Below are 17,700 nucleotides of genomic sequence, written 5' to 3' on the forward strand. Positions count from 1 at the left end.
TTGCTAAATAACGGTTTTAAAACAAATTCAAATTCAAACAATAGGAAGAAAGTGGATTAAATTAATTGTTGTTTTGTCGATCATTCAAGCAAACTATAGATATATTTGTTATGAGTATCAAAACCGGCCTCGGTGGCGCAGTGGTTAAGCCATCGGACTACAGGCTGGTAGGTATAGGTTTTGGAGCCTGGCACCAGCTCCAACTCAGAGCGAGTTCTTAAGGGCTCAATGGGTCAGTATAAGGCCACTACACTCTCTTGTCTTTCACTAACCACTAACCAACTAACACCTAACCCACTGTCCTGGACAGACAACCCAGATATCTGAGGTGTGTACCCAGGACTGGATGTTAAAACCTCAATAGGATATATGCACGAAAATAAGTTAAAATGAATGGAAATATATAGTGTTTGGGATTGAAAAATGATGCGTAATCACGGGACCTTCGGAGGGTCCGGTCTTGAGGGGCTTAACTGTATGATAGTAATACTCATTGTAAACAGCGTATGTGTAGGTCAGTGTCCTCTTACTACATGTACTACATTTATTATCCAATTAAAAGTGTTTGCTTCATTTATTCTGTTCACTGAGTCGATGTTTACAGTAAAATGTGGATAATCTTAAAACGTGGTTTGCTTCCCTTAATATTGGTTGATTAAGCGAATGCAACTTCATTATACTTATACGAATCTAATTTCATGTGACTTTTTTATTTCCGCTGATTTTTTTTCTTGTGATGTTTGCTCTAACTATAAAAACAATTCTCGAAATACCAGTGTTACTCAATGTGATGGTTTTGAGAATGAAGTCAACATACATTGACAGAGAGGAGATAGAGATCAGTGAGAAGAGAGGAGGGAGAGAGAGAGAGAGAGAGGAGAGAGAGAGAGAGGAGAGAGAGGAGACGAGAGAGAGAGAGGAGAGGATGAGAGAGGCTGATGTTTAATATATACAGAATGTGTATACATAATATCGTTCATTTCTATAATCATTCCTATTTAAGGTCGTGTTTCATTTGATATCTTGTGTGTTTGATGCTTACAGTGAACTATAAAAGTTATAAAATCATCATTCATATCATCATTAAACCATGCTGTAGGCAGGTCGCTAATCTAGTTTAAGATAACATTTAATTATCCGTTATGCCACAAACCATATATAGGTGAACTGTTTTTAATTTGTTGTACCTCATATTTCAACCATTTGACTATTTTTTTTCTAGTTATAGTTTTGTTGTTTTATTATATATGATTTGGGAATACCATACAAAAAGTGTCATGTCATACGAAATAAGTTTGGGTGAATTAGTTCTACTTGCCATGTTTAACTGTGCGCTATTTGTGTGACCAAATCTGTAGCGACCCGGAAAGATGGCACTACACATATGTATGTGTCATACAAAGACCTATTACTACAGAGATTAATCTCAGACGTAGTTAAAAATGAGGGTCGAGACGTAGCCCATGTGGTTAAAACACTCGTTTGATGCGCGGTCGGTTTAGGATCAATCCCCGTCAGTGGGGCCCATTGGGCTATTTTCTCGCTTCAGCCAGTCACCACGACTGGTACATTAAAGGGCCGTGGTATATATATCCTCTCTATGGGAGGCGCATATAAAATGATCCCTTGCTGCTAATCGAAAAGAGTATGCCCATGAAGTGACGACAGTCGGGTTTCCTCAATTCTTGGTGGTCCTTAAATTCATATGTTCGACGCCATATAAACGTAAATAAAAATGTGTTGAGTGCTTCGTTAAATAAACCATTTCCTTCCTTCCTTCTTTATTACAAATGATAAACCTTGCGATCCCGGTACACTTCACTTTTGCCTTACCACTGCTGGCAGGACTACACACCACACACACACCGCACACATACTTGTCCAGCCTCACATACCCAGGGGCTAGACGATTTATAAATACGCATGCTTTACAACGGTTTTTCAGTGAATTCTGTTGAATTACTTATTTCCAAGATGCCATTTCACGGTGTATCAATCGTTTTAAAAATATTAAAAAAAACTTGGTATTTAAACGTTATATGTATGGTTAGGTAGTTAAATTGTATTGCGTTGCTTCATGTGAACTATATGAATCATTCTAGAATGAAAGACTTTAGCTGACAAAATTAATGTGTTGTTAAACAATTAATGCCCAAACGATGTAGAGGTCAATTGTTTATTTAACTTGATTTTTTAATATATATATTTTTCATTTCAGTTTTCCTGTTTTATGATATCATTTAGGAATACCATAAAATTTATCATGTCATCTGGAATAAGTGTGCATTATTGAGAGAGAGAGAGAGAGAGAGAGAGAGAGAGAGAGAGAGAGAGAGAGAGAGAGAGAGAGAGAGAGAGAGAGAGAGAGAGAGAGAGAGATGCTGTTTAATATAATACAGAATGTTATACATAATCGTTCATTTCTATAATCATTCCTATTTAATGTCGTGTTTCATTTGATATCTTGTGTGTTTGATGCTTACAGCTGAACTATAAAAGTTATAAAATCATCATCATATCATCATTTAACCATGCTGTAGGCAGTCGCTAATCTAGTTCAAGATAACATTTAATTATCCGTTAATGCACAAACCATATATAGGTGAACTGTTTTTAATTTGTTGTACCTTCATATTTAACCATTTGACTATTTTTATTTCTTAGTTATAGTTTTGTTGTTTTATTATATATATGATTTGGGAATACCATACAAAATGTCATGTCATACGAAATAAGTCTGGTGAATAGTTCTACTTGCCATGTTTAACTGTGCGCTATTTGTGTGACCAACATCTGTAGCGACCCGGAAGATGGCACTACACATATGTATGTGTCATACCAAAGACCTATACTACAGAGATTAATCTCAGACGTAGTTAAAAATGAGGGTCGAGACGTAGCCCAGTGGTAAAACACTCGTTTGATGCGCGGTCGGTTTAGGATCAATCCCCGTCAGTGGGCCCATTGGGCTATTTCTCGCTTCAGCCAGTGCACCACGACTGGTACATTAAAGGCCGTGGTATATAATATCCTCTCTATGGGATGGCGCATATAAATGATCCCTTGCTGCTAATCGAAAAGAGTAGCCCATGAAGTGGCGACAGCGGGTTTCCTCAATATCTTTGTGGTCCTTAATCATACGTTCGACGCCATATAAACGTAAATAAAATGTGTTGAGTGCTTCGTTAAATAAACCATTTCCTTCCTTCCTTCTTTAGTTACAAATGATAACCTTTCGATCCCGGTACACTTCACTTTTGCTTACCACTGCTGCAGGACTACACACCACACACACACGCACACGTACTTGTCCAGCCTCACATACCCCAGGGCTAGACGATTTATAAATACGCATGCTTTACAACGGTTTTTCAGAATTCTGTTGAATTACTTATTTCCCAAGATGCCATTTCACGTTGTATCATCGTTTTAAAAATATTAAACAAATTGGTATTTTAAACGTTATATGTATGGTTAGGTAGTTAAATTATATTGCGTTGCTTCATGTGAACTATATTTTTTTCCGGGTATGATTAAATGCGTTTGTAGGTTAAATGTTTGTGAATCATTCTAGAATGAACAGACTTTAGCTGACAAAATTAATGTGTTGTTAAACAATTAATGCCCAAACGATGTAGAGGTCAATTGTTTATTTAACTTGATTTTTTAATATATATTTTTTTCATTTCAGTTTTCCTGTTTTATGATATCATTTAGAAATACCATAAAATATATCATGTCATCTGGAATAAGTGTGCATTATTGAGAGAGAGAGAGAGAGAGAGAGAGAGAGAGAGAGAGAGAGAGAGAGAGAGAGAGAGAGAGAGAGAGAGAGAGAGAGAGAGAGAGAGAGAGGAGAGGAGAGCGTGTAGTAAGTCGGCCATCATGTTTAACCATCAGTAGCTACACTCGATATTCTAAATTCAACAAAACAACGCTCAAATTCCTTCTTTGAAACTGTGCAACCTCTCCCACCCACCCCAACTCCTTTCCTGAACCCTATGACCAGACCTGACCCAACATCTTGTTTATAACGTTAGCGTGACTTCATTGTAGGTTGTAATGTACCAATCATGTGATTGTCAGGTCAGAGTTCGATTTTACAACTTTACTTCCAGGTGAGAAGCTGCAACCCATACGCTGTGACAGCTGTATTACAGATTCAGCGGGCCCGTTGTTGATGCGGTGTACTGCGCTGTGAGCTCTGCCGCCAAAACTTCTAGAGAATGTTGTGTGTCTCGGTAAAGAATGTCTTAGGCATCTGTTTACTGCCTCACACTTTGTGTGTATTCGTGTTGAATTTGGTGTGTTGCAGTATCTTTGGGACTAGGTGGTAGTCGACACATTCTCTTAAAGTTTTAGTGCTTTCTTCTGTAGTGTCAATTTGAAAGTTATTATTTAGGAAACAACTCTTAGAGATCCAGTTGTGTATAATATTTCTACAGACATATGGGTATCTTTTACACTTGTTGTGTAACCCCTGATAGCAGGACACAATGGTCTCGCGAGTGTAGGATATTGCACGCATGAATTTAGAAATATTTTCCGCATGCATTTTAAAGGTCATATTCAGCCTGACATCTCATGGCAATATCATTGGAAAACCTAGATTGTAATTTAACTACATGTATCTCTGTTTTTGCTGTACCTGGCATCATTGTTTCTACTGAATTAGAATTGTTTACAAATTATCTTTGGTTTTCAGAAAGGTGCCTGATGTCGAGAAGAAAATGCGGTTCGGTATTGGTGACATTTTCCCGACAGAGTTCAGTGGCAGCTTTGAAACCCTTTGTGTCCAGATCTGTCGTCAGGTATTGTACTTCTAAATTGTTCTCATTTTTAATTTATAGTAAACAATCTTTAGCACATTCCTTTTCATTTCCTATCAACGTTGCCATGGGAATACCACTTGCGCGGCAGGTTGGAACGGTGTTTTGCCTATGCCACAATACAGGGCATTGTTACACATGCCGTCACATTGAATGTTGATAATGTTGGATTGTGTACCCCTGACATTGTTAATTACTTTATGTTCCTCCCGTTTGGCACACGTCTTCTTGATTTACTTGTGTGATTGTGTCAGCTACTTTATTGCTATTTTCTGACAGCCCTTAGGTGAAGGTGGTGGGATATTTAAGCAGGTATACAGCAACCGAAAATTGGTCATACTTATTGGCTTTGTTGTGAGGCCTACTTGTACTGTGACATTAGGTTATGCTTGTCGTCTGTCACTGCCCCTCCGTGTGTGTGTCTGTGTTTCTGTGTACAGATTAAATGTTGGTGACTTGTACATGCATGATGTGCAGTGGACTTGCTGGTGGGTGCAGACACCTCTTTGCTCTTCTGCGGCAAAGTTGAATTCTAGTCGACCTGAATTGCAGTTCGGCATCGCCTCTCGAAACCCTGTTCATCATATCCTCCAGCCTGCCCATGTGAATCACTGTAGGAGTCTGCCTCAGGCCTATTCATCAAAGGTATCCTCATTTAATTTCAGTGTAAGTACCCACTGTTACTGTATTTCCTACACTTTTATGCATTTATTCTCATGTAGTTTTTCATGTAGATTATCTCCCCTTACACTGTAGTGTGTATTTTGTTTTATCATAGTTTGATACTACAATCCGACGTAATAAGAACCACGCACGAATGCATGCACGCACATGGATTGTTTCTTTGTAAAGTCTTTTAGTAAACTAAACAGTAGGCCAAATATGGTTATTATTTGTCATGTGTAAATTGTCCATTATGAACTTTGACACAAGCAGTTTGGAGAAAACGTTTGTTTGTTTAAGGATACCACTGCACATTGGTTTATTAATCATCAGCTACTGAATATCAAACATTTGGTAATTTTGAAAATATAGTCTCAGAGAGGAAACCCGCTACATTATTTTGATTAGTAGCAAGGGATCTTTTACAGGATAGAACACACCATTACATTTTATATACCAGTCGGAACGAAAAATAGACCGACGGGGATTGATCCCAGGCTGACCGCGCATCAGGCGAGAGCTTTAGACAAAATTAAAGTTCGCGATCTTATTGTGACCCCATAATATGTTTAATTCATATTGCTCAATACAATATAGCTACATAATATTTGATTGCATTAAAACAAATGCTGCACGTTATTCACTGTTCAACAAATTGAGCAAATACCTCATTTAGGAATCCCTTAACATTATGCCAAATCGACCTTTCTTATTTATGTCATAATGAAAACGCATTTTTTTTTGTTGGTCAAATGCGACGATGTTACATCCCACCCCAAAATAAATATACAATATTTTTGTATTCACTGCTACTTTATTTAAGTTTAGTAAAACATCCAATAATAAATGAATGGATGTTTAACGACACATCAGCACAGAAATTCACATCGGCTATTGGGTGTCAGAAAGCTAAGTACATGTATATGGCAATAAGATGACCTACGAATTTGACTCATATTTCAGTGCACAAAGAGTGTTATGTACGATTTCCCATCATCAATCGTACCGGTGAGGGGCAATGAATTGTTACTGAACATAGTTCTTATCTACTGTTATTCTCTGCCACGCACTGGCGTAGCCATGATGTTATATTTTATACTGATTTGTTATTGAAAAATTGAGATTTACAATAATAATAAATACTTGCTTAAAAAATTATGATTAACACAAAATATGAAACCATGGTGTTTTTAAAAAAAATTATTAAGAAATTCTTGTTAACCAACACTGATGTAAACTTGTATTGACACTGAAATCCGACTTCCATATTGTGAACATTGTTTGCAGGGAGCTACTTGCGTTTTTGTTTCAAAATGTTTAATTAAAAACGCTGGCTAGTTCCGAATGGGAGCAATTGATGGAGAATTGAAAAATAAGCGGTAATTTGATGTTAATGTTAAATTTTATTTATGCAGTTCAACAATTGTTTGAAAAACGAGAAAACGATCTACCTGAAAATTGAGGAAACATTCGCCATGCGCACAAATCATATCCTAGTGACGTAATAACACTTCGAATTATCAGGTAGGGGTTATCAGGTCAATAGAAAGCATGGTTGCATGACAAAACACTATCTGAGGGCACCGACGTAGCAGGGACGCAGACGTACTTCTTTGTAATGATGAATATCTTTTATTATTTTTACTCCACAAGATCAAAGGATTTGACTATGCATACTATCAAAACTATCGATCGTGGAGCAAACAATTGCGATAGTTATCGATAGTTGAATTGACTATCGATGCATTGCTATCGAGACACTGACTATCGCAATACATCGATAGTCTGATGTATTGTTACACGACTAACTTTTATATAAAAGTGATATTGACATTTGTAGTTTCACTTACTACGACAATACACCACATGAAGTAGGAATTAAATAATTAAATGGAAAAAGAAAACAAACTTGTTGAGAAAGGTTAATTTAAAACATTCCATTTGCATTATTTTTGAAGGAGACATGTCAAAAGTTGATTTTTAGTCAACTTTGAAGCACACGTCCGTAGATTGACAGTACAGATTGTAAAACAAACAACAACAACAGATGTTTTAAAGACTTTATATGTGACAACCTGTAATCAGCGGCCACTTGTCTTAAACGGTCATTTTTATCTACTTCCTTGTGTGGCTGCTTAGGACAGGTTTGACTGTAGTATGTTACTCCAGAAAATATAACGAGAGAATGGAATAAAAGGCATATGGTGACCATACTGGATGACAATATTGCTGTGACAAGGAGGTGACAGTGCGTTTCTTTTTAAGTATCAACACAGGAGGCAGTTGTTCACTCGTTGATTAGCTTAACCAGTAGCTAAAGGGACAGACCCTAGTTTCAACCCGTGAAAATTAACACTAAGTTTAGTTAATCTACAATCATGTAACACATGTGGATAAAGTTACAATTCAGTGAAACATGAGTCTGTGACTTTGAAATAGTTTAAAACTCGACTTCGTAACTGTTACTTCTCAGACGCACGTGCGTTTTTAAAAATATAAGAAAGGTATTTTGTGATGTTAAAAAACACCAAGATGACCAAAAACACTTTGAATGTACAGAAATTGATAATCTAAACCATAAAATCTAAGTAAAGTATGATTTCAGTTATCAGAAACGGGTATAATAGTACAAAATATGCCTTAATGTTTAAAACCTAGCGTAGGTCCCTTTAAGAATAATCATCCATTAAATGACTACAAAGAACAAATGAAAAGGTATACTAAAACTTGACTTAAACGCATAAGATATCAACTCATAATTTAATACGAAGTTTATTTTGTTGTATTTATACAAAGCTATTTAAAGGAAAACTGCCATGTTAACCCAGAGTCAGCTTAACATTGCTTTGAACCACGTGACCAAGACGTTCCAATTACTACACCTTAGACATTGTTAACCATGATCTCAAATGTGGTGGTATATCGTTACATGCACTGCCTTCCTTACTGGACGTATCTTTAAATGTGCCAGTGTATCACTTGACTTACGTACTAGACAGATATTTAAAATGCTAGAGGGTGTCAATAAACAGGGTCCCTTTATTTCCCTAGATTAGTTGTCGACAGGCAAGTTATGTTATGGTCTGCTAAGATTTGACAAAATATGACAAAAGAGAAACCTGTTGACATTCTCAAGATAATTTTGTAAATAGTATGTATGGGCTCGATTAATATGAATTGAGTTATCACCTTCATACCATGCATGGATTATACAATGGATGCTCAGTGTGAAATGTTTAAATGTGTTTATGCGTAACTATAGTTATATGGAGGTAGCTGGTCCCCCCCCCCCCCCCCCTCTCTCTCTCTCTCTCTCTCTCTCTCTCTCTCTCTCTCTCTCTCTCTCTCTCTCTCTCTCTCTCTCTCTGTCTCAACAAGGTTAAGAGTTGAAATTGAAGTTAAAGTTTGTATACTTTAACGACACCACGATAGCACATTGATTTATTAATTATTAGGTATTGGATATGAAACATTTGGTAATTTTTACATATATAGGAAACCCACTACATGTTTCCATTTGTAGCAATTTATATGCACCATTCAACAGACATGATACCACATACCACGGCATTTGATATACGATTCGTGTTACACTGACTAGAAAGAGAAATAACACAATTGGCACACCAACGGACATGGATCCTATTTCCGACCGAGTATCAGACGAGCGAATTACTAAAGGGCTATGTCCCGCCCATTTGGAGGGCATTACGTGTAATTGTGAACTTTGTGTTATTTTAAAGGGACATGCCTGAGTTTGCTGCATTGTAAGATGATTCCGACTAATAAAATACTTCTACGATTAAACTTACATATTAAATATATTTTCTTGTTTAGAATATCAGGGTCTGCCTATTCAATGTGTTTCTGGTCATCTCAATATTTGTATGAAGCCCAAAATTGATTTTGTCTTCAAATAATTCCGTACGTACGAAAAAATAATTTTTAGAAAATAAAATGAAATTTAACCTAGTACAAATATTAGATCGATCAGAAACACGTTTAATATACAGACACTAATATTTTATGCAGAAAAAAATATTTGATATGCAATTACAATCGTTAAAAAGTCTCTATTAGTCGATAACAGCTTAAAGATTGCAGCAAACTCAGGAATGTCCCTTGAACAATATTTGACTCATGTGCCTATAATTTTCATTGAAGATGGCAAAGAATTATATAATAATGGGTGTTACATATCAGAGTTATAGTCATCATATTTTTTTAATACAATTCCACACACAGTAGCGTTATCGTTTGGTTTAGGGGGTCAGCAGCGGAGTGTTATAACCACATTACCGATAATAGGGCAAATCAGTTTAGAAACATAATAGAAAACAAATTAAAAAAGATAATATATACTGATTTATATAGTTGTAAGTTGTGCAGATTAATTTTGTTACACATCCATATATATGGATTATGTTGTGTTGACGTGTCAGATACAATCAATACTGAATGTGTATACACCATTCTGGACATTACTATATATATGTAATTTCAAAAGCCTAATTATGTTGATTATGTTGAATACAATTACAATACAACGACCATATGATTGTGCGTATAAAATATCACTTGCTACTATGGAAAACCTCAGTGGTGTTGTTAAATAAAACAAACTTTAACTCAACTGACATAACCTGTGTTAGTGGATATACATATGCAACAAAATCATTTGGTGTATCCCTTAGATACATTTGCATGCTACTGTGAAAGGTTGTCCAATGTCAACATATGTCCACATCAGGATGTTCAGAAATGTTTGATCAATTAATGCAAATAGTCTGTTTCATCACTTTTGGTAAACCCTACCCATCAAGTGTTTTCTCAAAAACATCTGGTGTGCCTTTGTTCCAAGGTTGGGAACGACTAAAACTGTTCAACTTTCTTCATTATTATGCAGTATACTTAGTGTTTCCGTGACTCTAGAACGAGCTCGCGGTGTTGTAGCTAGTTAGACAGGATACAGGAATCATATTACTGTGTTGCATATGTTTTAGCAGGTCATATATAGCAAGTTCTGGTTTATGTAAGATATAACTGGATTATCGTCTTTCATTGCATGCGAGGTGAGAAGATATAACAATATGTTCTTTAATTATACTCGTACTACAATAATACAGAAGCAATACGACAACATCACTGTGTATTATTACAATGCGTTGTGTTCATTTTCCTGAAGTACGTTGTGTATGTATCAAAATTCTGATGTTTGAATACTTTGACTTCACAACTGCCCTTTTTTGTAATATTGACTTTCCATGTCCTGTTCAAAACAGACAGAGTATCTTCGTGCCGTTCAGACATTTTGTATAGACGTATACCAGCTTTGCCTAATATTATAATTGGAGTGAACGAAATATTATTTTATCTCCTCATATATGGAAACAATATATGCCAGTCTTAACTGGTTTATATGAGCGAATGCTATATATGACCAGCAATAGGAGTGAGGAATAAGCAATACGGTATGATTATTTGGCTGTGACACGGAAAATGTTCAATTTAATGATGAATAATGTTGACCAGTTGGCGCTGATTACAAACCTAGGAACACAGGGGATATTGTTTTAAGAAGAAAAGTTGGCGGCCGCTAATTGTTGGGTCCCTGCATGAAAATGCGTATTACACTTGGTTGAGCAATCTTCATTATGTCATTGCCAGTATGAAAAGTATGCTTGCACATGGCAATTCTATGGAAAAGTTACATTCACACAAATGTTTCAAATTTAGTTCATTGACAAATCATACATATACATGCATTGTATAATGATCCCACTTTCTGAAACAAACATAGTGTTCAGTTCATATGTAAAATGGCTTAATAGAATGTTGATACATCATATACATCACAAAAGCGTTTTATTTGTTATTTTAGGGATAGCATCTCGCCAGACACATGTTTTTTCCCATCAGTTACACTAGAAAATTAAGCATTTTTACAAGTGAAGAAAGGAAGAGAATGTTTTATTTAACGATACACTGAACACATTTTACTTATGGTTATATGGCGTCGGACATATGCTTAAGGACTATACAGATATTGAGGGAGGAAACCCGCTGTCGCCATAGGCTACTCTTTTCGATTAGCAGCAAGTTATATTTTATATGCACCATCCCATAGACAAGATAGCACACACCACGACCTTTGATGTACCAGTCACGGTGCACTGGCTGACGCGAGAAATAGCCCAGTGATCCCACCGACGCGGATCGATCCCAAACCGACCACGCATCAAGTGAACCCATTACCACTGGGCTACGTATCGCCCCCTTATTACAAGTGAAAGATAGGTTTTTATCAAAACTGATCTTAATGCAGAGTTGCAATATGTAGTTAGTGTAAGGGCTAAAAATGAAAATCATATATTCAAGCTGAGATAGTGATTACAACTTAGAATGTTTAATACTTCAGTATTAAACATATTTATTTTAGTGTTTTCGATATTGTTGTTTGAGACCATGCATTTATATGTTTAAATAAGCGTTAGAGTTACTGCCCCTTTTATTCAAAAACAAAAACAAAACCCCGCAAATTTTAGATCGTGTTTCAAGACAATATAATTTAATTTGTTTCTGTAAAAAAAATTAAAATAAATTGGAGTTTGTTGTTAGATTATATTGTGTTTAATATTTACCAAACATGTCAACCAACCTTACCAACCATCAAAATTTAATGTTTAACATAAAAGGTGTATTAAAAAAGAAGAAGTTAGATTTTCATGCCAAACACACCAGCAGTTTCGTCAGACATTTCAACTGTGTAACAATAAATTATCTGTCAGTATACTAAGCAGTTTTAGTTAACTTTACTTATGACACCAAAATCACATTAGTGTTGTAGTTCTAAAGATATACAATTTTATTGATGGACTGCCGGCCATTTTGGAAAATGACCGCTATCTTGTTCGCTCCAACTTTAGAAAATGTCATCTTATATTTTCATGAACTCCGCACCACAAAGCTTAATTTCCACCATAGTGACAAATGGTATACTTCGGGCCCCGGTATACTTCACTTGTTTGGGCTTCTGCTGCAGGAGTCTATCATAATAATCCTACGCCATATAACCGTAAATAAAATGTGTTGAATACGTCGTTAAATAAAATATTTCCTTCTATCGTAATAACAATAATATTATCTAGGTGGAACAGAAGATGCATTTGTTTTGTTTTTTAAATAGCTATCAAAATACACAAATACTACTACTACTACTATTACCACCTTCATAGTATTCTTTACAATAACAGCCACGGCCAAGTGCATTTGTCTTCAACATTAACATATTACGTAAATGTTATCTCACAAGTGAAGTGGCACTCATTGGTGCATTTACGGTTTACCCATTTCCAGTCATAATATTTATAGAAAGAGGCACAGTATTCTTGTCTGCCAGTCTGAGGTTCGTGAAGTCTTCCAGGTTCGCGGTCCCAGTCGTTAAATGTAAGAGTAGCATTATTAGAAGCCCATCTCCAGTCGCCAATGTCCTCATAATCTGTAGCTCCGAAGTAAACGTCATCCATGTTATTTTCTGTGAAAATAAACAGATCTCCACATTATTATTATGGACCAATATTAGATTAAGCTATACTAGATAGTATTCTATAGTTCGTCCCATCTTCCAAAGAAAATGTTTGTTTTTTTGTTTTGTTTTTGTAAAGAACTTCAGTTTTGTTTGAAATAAGAACAAAAATAAAAGTGTTTTTGAAAAAAAAAAATTGTGTCCATTTTAGAAAACAATCGGCTCAAAAATAAACAACATGTAGTAAATTTCATAGCATGGAAAAAAGCGTTCCCTATAAGACGGACTTTAATACGATAGCTTGGATGTCAAACATAATGTCCATCATAATCAACTTTTGGATATATATTCTTCAAAACTGTTGGCATAACGTGAACAACCAAACCTCTACATGTTTAATTATGAAACTATTCACTTTCACGTATATACTGTTCACAATAAGTAGGGGAAATTCAAATATAGCATCAAATAATGGAGGTTGTTCAATAAATGTTTCAATAGGAATTATTACAAAAAACACAACAGGTTATTGGACAATATATTAGCTTGAACTTTTCATGTCTGGATAGTTTCAAATGAACAAATGAAACACAAATTGATGTCATGTGTAGAGAGGGTGAATTTAACGTTTTTGTCCCAGTGGTTAGTAACGGGTGAAACTCCCGTGATTTGCCAAACGTGTTCCGATCTGATGAGGCATGCTCCTTATCGAGCGACCAATCTGATTTTGGGGGATCTTGCCTCAGATTTGCTTGAGCTTAACACCAATCTCATCCAAAATGGTCGGTTGAGATTCACACTGTCTGTATGCATACTAAACTCCAATGAAAACGCACCAGTCACATTAGTAGTTGTAAAAAGAACGATTTAAAAAGAAATAACACTTTTTTTGTAACTTGGTGTATTCAGACAATAAAATAAATAACTCCAAAATTGTATACATAGGTTAGAGTTATTGTGTGGTTTTCTTAGTAACCACACACAACTGAAAATTGGATGGTGCGTTTCCACAGAAGTTTAATGTATGCATGACATTTCTTTCAACACAGTTTAAAGGACGATTGCTGTTAAATTCATGAAGTTGTTACATTACTCATATTGACCCATCCCTCTTGACGAGTATTCCATAAACAAGCAAACTGCAAGATGACAGAAACCTGCATGTATTTTGCCCTATGCAATCTCAGTGAAGTCAATATCAGTGACATAGTTACAGTCTCGTATGTGGAATCTGTTTCAGTAATGAGTTTTTTTTCTTCACGATTAGTGTCTGGACAAAAACTAGGAGAAATCAGTTAAAGGAAGGAGAGTCATTTATCGTAGTTGTTAACAATTTAGTTCGGACAACAGTAGTAAAAGACAAAATGATACATCGAATCCAAAGGTAGAAGTTCTAATATGTAGACATACTGGTCCAGCATCGTAATCAAATATGCATACACTTTTGTAATAGAATTAGTCGCTGGCAATATCAGAGGCCATGTGCAGGGTCGGTATGCGCCAAACGTAATTGGACATATCATAATATGCAGGTTAAAAAAATGTTTCCCCTTTACCATTTACCATGGCCGAACGATTCAGATGAGGTCTTTTAATAAACTACTGTGAAATCCTTTATTTTAGTTGGTTTGAATTGTCAAGATGTTCCTAAATACACACACACACACACACACACACACACACACACACACACACAAAATATGCGATAAGGTATAACGCACTCATCATGATGCCAGACTAATTACGTCACATACTTAAGAGGCTTTCACCCCTTTTGAAGAGTATTCCACACACAAAACAATGCATGTATTTTGCCCTATACAAGCTGAGCGAAGTCGATATCGGTGAAACGTTACAGTTTTGCATGCGGAATATGTGTTACTGTAATTGTTTTTTTTAACGTTTTATGTTTTGACAAAAAGATAATTAAAGGTAGGAGAGTAATTTATCGTAATTGTTAACACTTTGGTTTGGATATTGACTTATTAACTTAAACCTATTAGCAAAAGTGGCATGTGACAATTTGGTAGCAAGAAATTAATTACTGACGTGTTTAAAACAGATAATCATCAGTTATACATGCAGTCAATGCACAGTACTGAAAATATTAATTAATTTGCCTTGTACCCTAATATTGCACTTGATATTGTCACATGGAGAATTAGGTATGCAGAAGCTGTGGTGCTTCTTTTGTGGCTCAATAACCTAGTCTAACCTAGTCTCTGAATATTCTGAACACTACAAATATTTCTTCTAATAATAAGTTAATAGTCAATTCCATTAATTTAGAGGAACCATTGTTGTTAAACAGTTCCTACATCAACACTCGATATGGCTATTCTGCTAATGCCATGACGATATGATTTCGAGACTTTATTATATCTTACCTTGCTGCGTTCGATAGATGACAAAAAAAAGATTGCCTTAGAGGTAACAATCACATAAAAGCAAGTTAGTCCTCTTCCCCCGACTTACACAAACATATTGCTTGCATAACCAATCCCAAAATAAACTTTAGCATCGATTACCAATGGACTGTGAGATAATGGACAAGTAGACAGAACAAGAATAGAAATGGCTTAAGACAAATACATTTTTTGAGGAATGAAACGTAGATGTTGATGACTTTGTTTCCTGGGATAAATGGCACTGATAACACTTTATGAAAACAAATACAGTGGAAATATCCATAATTAATCATCAAGGACACATAGCAGATCAAAAGAGATTTCATGGATGGACGTGTTTCATTTGTTGTCCAGTATATCTATATTTTTGGCAAATATGATGAACTTAATATTATATATTATTCTCTTTGTATATACACCGTTAGATTCCTTGCCCTGCAACATGGTACAGGCGTTGGTATAATGTTTTTGTGTGCTTTAGAATATGAGTTTCAATACAAATTGTAGTTAATGGAGCCCATTTTGAAATGCAAAATAGCGGACACCAAGGGGAGATATTAATTTTGTATGTGCTGACTTTAAATTGACCCCACAATGATACAGATCATATGTGCCAATTTCCATTGATGTGTTTTCGTTCACCATTGGGATAATACAGGGTATTTGTGATTAGACACATTTCTTTTTTGACCATATTTTTTTTCTCAAAATAATTATTGATATATAACAGCAACACATAGATAGTAATTATAGTCATTGGAGCTAATATTTTTAGCTGGCACTTTTAAATGTAGAGTAAGAAACAGTTAATTGGCGGTCATTTTGAATTGTGACGTCGCCTAACCTATAGGGGTCCTATATCAAGGTTTACTTTACACATGACGTCCTATATCATGCAAAGTGGCATGTTAGTATCACATTTGGACTATTTTATCACTATATGTCACAACTCTACTACACTAATATACTAGGTCACTATGATACCTGAAGACGAAATATGCAAAAGCTATTAATATGCCCTTTGTACATTTAGCTTGAACATAAATTCTGAAGGCTATGTCCATATCTCTCTCTATTGGATTCCAAAACTTATTAAGAATCCATACAAGGACTGATGCATCGCGGAGAATGTCCAGCAGATGCATAACCAAATATGCATCTTAAAGACTGACCATTGTCCTAATCACTATCACAGGTGTTGCCAAAATGTCGTCGAGACAGATGGTATTAATCATATGTGAATTCTCAATAATTCTAACGATTTATTTAAAACTAGTCGCTCTAAATCCAGATCAAAGTTGACTAATACTTTAAATATTATACTTTTTCAAAATCATACACATAAACTACCCAAGAGAAACTTACGAGGAAAACTCCATTACTTTATCAACGAGGCATTCATTACAAAGAACGGTGAAATAAGATATAAATACATAATTATATGACGGGCATCTGGACAATTAAAGAATACCGAGAGTTAATAAAGTATACAGAAACAAATATGTGAAATGTTGCATCTCCCCATTGACAACCTGCATGTCATATTTGGGGATAGGACATAAGAGAATAGGAATTTCCATGGACACCAACTGTGCTCCGCTACTCGGCGTTTTGTTTCTCTTTGAATATGAATCAGAACTTCTAACTAGTCTGGTTAAATCAAAACAAAGGAATCCGTCTAAAATTATTCGCATGTCATTCAAATAAAAGGATGACAGATTGTCTTCCATTGATTTACCGATGTACCCACAATAGTTAAAAATGAAAGAAACTCTGAAGGTATTTAATCAGTTTCGTACTCGAACTATGCATATAGTTAACGTTTGTTTTGTTTCACGACACCACTAGAGCACCTTGATTTATTAATCATAGGCTATTGGATGCCTATCATTTTGTAATTCTCACCTTTTGTCTAAGAGAGCAAAGCCGCTAATTTTTTTATTATTAGCAAGGAAGGTTTTATATGCACCATCCTACAGACAGAATGGCTTATACCATGGCCTTTGGTATACAATTCAAGGTGCACTGGCAAGAATGAGAAACAGCCAAATAGGCCCACCGACGGGGATCGATCCTAGACTGATCGTGCATTAAGATAGCGTTTTACTACTGGACCACGTTCCACCCCTATACATACAGATTCAAAGTAACACTTGTCCCCAGACTAAGCTGTATGACAACAGGGATGAATTAACTTTCCAGTAGTCAATTTTCCATTAATGTGAAGCATTAATGTCTGCTCCTTGTGTGCAGGTTTAAAACAACATCATATCAT

Source organism: Gigantopelta aegis, chromosome 6 (genome assembly GCF_016097555.1).
Source record: "Gigantopelta aegis isolate Gae_Host chromosome 6, Gae_host_genome, whole genome shotgun sequence".
Classification (NCBI taxonomy): domain Eukaryota; kingdom Metazoa; phylum Mollusca; class Gastropoda; order Neomphalida; family Peltospiridae; genus Gigantopelta; species Gigantopelta aegis.